Raw genomic sequence first — 5,511 nt, forward strand, 5'->3', positions numbered from 1 at the left:
TAGTGATAAATAACTGGATATTAGAATTAATGATATTAACATATAAATGACTGTGCTGTTTGTGTAGAAGATATGTTCTACCAAAACCAGAAGAGAAACTACTAGACATAGGTTGCTCTGATTGCTTCATAGTGGGCACATCTACACATTCATTAATGCACCCTAGTTACTGCAGATTAAGTTTAGTACTTGGTTAACTGCACAGTAGCACCAGTGCACATTTTTTTTGTGATGCTTACTGCACAGCACTGAATTAGCACAGTATTTGACCAGCACACTAGAGCACAGTGTTATTAGGCTACTGAGCAATAAACGTCTCATGTAGACACACCCACTAAGACATACTTCAGCACTGTATCAACATATTGAAGCCATGTGGGGAATTTGATAGAGAGGTAAATAAAAATGATGTTTTTAATCAAACTGTAATAACTGTGTCCTGACAAGCCCTTTTTGTTGCTGTTGTCTCCATAGGGGGTGAACTAGAAAAGAAGAAACAGGAATTAACTTGTATTTAGGACTCTGGCTATCTTTTAGCATAAATAAATCCTTCTATAGTCTCAATCAAGACAACTAAGGATATTCATTGGACACTTCTTAATTTTAGCAAAACTGAAAATGGGGGATGTATAGTAATACAATAGAACCCCCTTCAGTTTATATCAGTAACATATATATATTGTAAAAAGTATGCTAAGGCAGATACGCTAAAGGTAAGGAAAGAGACTAACCATCTTTAATTTTGGGAGAGCTTGACTGCAAGTGCAAATGCCAAATGCAGTATGTAAATGTCAGAGTAAATCCAACCTTCCTAAGCCTCAATTAGTTATCTTTATTATGTACGTGGCTTCTCAAAAGAAAAAAAATGCTGTGGGAGTTCTATACTTGGAAAACAAAGAAACACTTTGTAAAGCCTCACAGAGTTGAAATAAGTCCCCTAGCTGTACAGCAGATGCAGGCAGAGATGAATAACTACCTATCTTAGGTGCTTAAAATCAAAACAAACAGGGCATTAACATGAAGCAGGAGCTATGGCACTGTGCATGTGTGCAAACACACACACAGATACTGACATCTTGCCCCCATTACTATTCCTTTGATAACATAATCTAGTTAAAATGGAAATGTATTAAGAAAGTCAAACAATTAATTGATCCAAAAAAGGTTGTTTTATGTTCTGTGTAAATCAAAGCTAAAAATTCATTTGAGGGACGCTGGCGTATTGTAGACTAAACATAGTTTGGCATGAGCCTAGGGTTTGGTGTGGGTGTTAAAGTTGTCCTGTACTACACATGGTCAGTAATCCTCAGCAGAAATGTTAACTCAATTTGTCAGTATTATCTTTATGTCAACAGTAATGCTTAAATATTTACAATAGGCATAGTACTCTGAGGGTTAGTAACGCAAGATAAATTGGAAAAATGCTAACAAAATGGATGGTACTAATACAAGCCCTTGGCACTTTGTACTCTTCAATTTTATATACAAGAGGGTTTGCCTGGAAGTTGGGTTTTATTACGCTATATGGTTTATTTGTGGTCCCAAGAGGTTTTGCAGAATTTCATATTATCATCAGAACAACCAAAAAGGCACTGGTTTAATCATATGAACTGGATTCACATGAGGAACTAGTTTCACATGAGAAAGGCATAGGTTAGATATGATGGACTAAATCACCTCCTGCCATAGGTGTATGCAAATATTATGTAAATCATCGGGGGCTCTACCTGCAGACAACCTGCTTAAAGTTGGCCCTATGACTTTGAAGGGTTCTAAAAATGCACCACGTGTTCCTTTTCTATAGGCTGTATAAAAACTATCCCCCAATGAGTCACAAGTTACATAGTAGAATGGCAAATTTCAGAATTAGCCAAGAGAGGCAAATTAAAAAAAATAACTATAAACAAGGGAGATGATTTCACATGAAAAATAGGTGGCTATTCAATATGGCAAAGAGACAGTTCCTTCCTTGTCTGTTTTCACTTTCTTTCTATCTGTATCCATATAGGTTCTTCTAAATCAGCTATTACTATGGTATCAGGGTGCGCTTTCTTTTCTCCCTGCTGTCCATGATCTTTCATCACTCTTGATGTGGACCTCTACTTCTCCTCTAAGTTTTCCCTTCACCACTGCTATATCACTGTGCTTGTGCTCACAGCTTCAACACCAGTTCTTCTGGATTCCCCATCAAAGCATTCATCTCCTCTCACCTTTGCTATTGCAAAATCCTTCCCAGTGCTCTCCCAAAGTCCTAGATCTCAGATTGCAGCATGTGCAGATTGTCACTGTATGAAAACAGGCAATGACAAAGAAATATGTAACTCCACCTCCCATTTTCACACAGTTCCAATAACTCCCCCAATTAATACAGACCTTTCAAACACTGGCTTTTAGGGACTTGTTCTGTACTAATCATGAGCATTGCCAGTATTCATTTCTCCCCATCTTCTGCTTCCTCACTTCCTAGGACTGTATTCTTATCTCTCAATCTGTATAGTCCTCCCACCAATCACACAACTACCTGCCATCTTGTACAGCCCATCTGTATCTCTCTACCTTGCTGACTTATCACCCCTATTTTGCTTGCTTTGCTTTTATCCCCTATTTTCCTTTTTCTCTATATCATTATTTACTCTTCTTTTCAACTCTATAAAACTTTCTTGGGTGAGTTCTTGTGGCATAAAGGATACTATACCTACAGTTGCATTGTTCCTGAAGTCTTCTAGAATGAGATAGTATATGATCCATACTAATAAAACACCATGGCACATGAAGTAAATCTTAACCATGACACCAGAAGGTGGCACTTGCTACATAGATCATATCATGCTGTGGTAGCTTATGGGCTCTACATTTCATGTTTGTTATTGCTATAGTTCATCTCCATATATAGTCCTCATTCTCACTTCCAGTGAAGAAACCTAGTCAACAGAATTGCCAGGGAGTTTGAGCAGCAATTAGGTGCTAGAATAGCACAAAGCCACTATGATTTCAAAACACAACATGGCCAGTGCAAAAGCCACACTTCATTTAATGGACTCTCCAGAAAGTTTAAAGTGACTTGTAATTTAAAAATTACAACCAAGCTTATTCATTTGTAGTAACAGACATGTAAAATATTGCCTCCCATGCATTTGTGCCTGCTCAGACAATTATAGCGGCTCTCACATCCTCTGCTATTGCTCATTAGAGGTATACAACAGGAATAAGAATACTCAAAACAGGAATTCCCCACTATGAGCATATATGTAGTTAGAATAATTTTGGGACCTCTGAATACTAAAACATTATTCTGAGAGGCTGAGCCTTGAAGGAAAGCAATAGAAGAAACGATGTTGCAAAGTACCTTTGTTAACCTAAACTACTATGCAGGATTACTTATCAGATTTTAAGACTTCCATCTGTTTTCATGCACATTTCCTTCCATCCCCCCAAATAACTTCTTTACCGCTTAACCATTCAATTTCAACCTAATATATAGAGATATACCTAAAGAGTCTCAAACTTTCTCACTTCAATCAGATCTATTTAAAAATTGCATACAGTCTTACCAATCTGCTACCTATAAAACACACACATCACATATGTAGAACATTCACTATCCTTTAATTAGAGAAACCAGCTGGGATTTGAAAATTTCTTTGAAGAAAGCACAGAAGCAATGTTTAGAAAATGTATGAAATCCCATCTTGCCTTTGAGCTGTCAGTCAGGCTTTGAGTCTTTTGCCCCATATTCTATTAGCCATTCTTATTCTGGACCTGTGATATCCGATTCCCGTTTCTGTAATTTCCATCTTTTGTTCACAAGTCTATTCTCTTTACAATAACACCATTCAGATAAGGCATGTCTTTGAGTTGTCAGCTACTATTTTTTTCCTTGTAAAGATACCATTAGTGCCTCAGGACTCCATGATAGAAATGTACAAAGCAAGGGCCCTTTGCTGAAATATTGCAGCTCACTTTTCATGCTGCTTCAGAGAGCATTAACGGGGAGTTTTTATAGTTTACCTTGCAGATGATGGAAACTTCTCTTTGTTAAACAAAAGAATGAATGGAGCAAGGCACATTTCTTGTGGGTGATGGTGTCCTGGTACTGTAAGAAAAATGAAGGGGGATTATACACAGATAAGGCACCCTGCAAATATAATTCATGCATATTATGACATATTGCCCACATAAGCCTCATTTGGTTCAAAATAGTCTGTTTTAAAAGTTTATAAAATATCAGAGCATAATAGAAAGATACTTTCACAACTCCTCAAGGCAGGAGCTGTCCTTTTATTCTGTGTTCTTATCTGTTTGTTAAATATATTGGCCAGATCCAGATGTGCAGGCACGTGTGGTTTGTGGCACTGCAGACCTCTTTGCAGTACCACAAACCACATGTCTGGTACATTAAAAATGTGCCCTGCACTACAAATTTGCAGCACAGGGGCAAAATCTGTTACTGCTACCTTTCTGGCACTGCAAACGCACGCCCCTGCATATGGAGACACACCCATTGGGTGCATCTACACATGTGCTTTACTGCAGAGGTGACTAGTTAGTTCCACAGTAAAGCATCACTGTCTACATGTGCACTGGTATTAGGGCGCAGTAAATTAATTAACTCTGCCATAAGATAGTACTGTCTCTGACAATGGAGTAATTAAGTGCTATGAAATGCATGTATAGACAGTGACAGGGGCTGGCTGGGACACGAGAGTGCTAAAGTGTGGGGATTGTCTTGTGCACAGCACCGTATTTTAGCACACTCATGCCCCAGCCAGTCCCTCTGCCACCTGACACCACCACCCTGAGCCTGCTGCTGTCCTGGGCGCCTGTATAGACACTGTGCCCAGGAGTAGCTGACTGGTGCAAACTGCTCTGGAGTTTATCACATTCCATTAATTGCACGTGTAGGTGCCCCCATTGTTTAGTAGATGAGATGGAGACTCAGTTTAACAGATTAATTCTACTGCACATTAACATGACTTTTGCCCATTGAATGTAAATACTAGTACTGTGGGGTTCTGTGATAGAAGTAAATGAAACATGGCACAGTATGGCTGTGGCCATGCCGAACTAAATGGGATTTGACCTTGTCAAATCTTAGAATCTAAGCAGTCCTGGACCTAGTTAGTTTTAGAATGAGAGACAGCCTTGGAATCCAAGGGACTATAGATACAAGCCAAAGCAAATGAACGGCTTGGAAGATTTTATTGAACTCCATTATTGTTACTGAGCTGATACAAGGAGGTACAATATAGCTCCCAGTCCTTGTCCTGCTCAAAAAACACAAAGCAAGTGAGGGACATTTCATCTGCCTCAGCATTATTTTTCTCATCAGTAAAACTAACACTATTTGCATAAACTCAAAGGAATGTCTGAGGCTGGATTCATGCATTTAGCGATTCCTGATTAAAGTGTTATTTATGTCCAGCACTGTATTCGAAATATAAATATGTTTATACAACAATAACACAATTCTAGTGTCATTAATGGCCTGAGTATAACATTAGTAATTGGTAT

General features: G+C 38.5%; 1 long non-coding RNA gene across 1 annotated transcript; it reads right to left on the bottom strand.

Annotated features, from left to right (window-relative positions):
- Window positions 1-396: 396 nt before the first annotated feature.
- LOC132249628 (uncharacterized) lies at window positions 397-4,092 on the bottom strand. The gene is made up of 3 exons (XR_009461141.1): window positions 4,009-4,092; window positions 2,211-2,285; window positions 397-482 (listed from the first exon to the last, which is right to left on the bottom strand). It is a non-coding gene; the product is annotated as an uncharacterized LOC132249628 (long non-coding RNA).
- Between the last annotated feature and the right edge of the window lie 1,419 nt (window positions 4,093-5,511).

This window comes from Alligator mississippiensis, chromosome 3, assembly GCF_030867095.1.
Source record: "Alligator mississippiensis isolate rAllMis1 chromosome 3, rAllMis1, whole genome shotgun sequence".
NCBI classification, from domain to species: domain Eukaryota; kingdom Metazoa; phylum Chordata; order Crocodylia; family Alligatoridae; genus Alligator; species Alligator mississippiensis.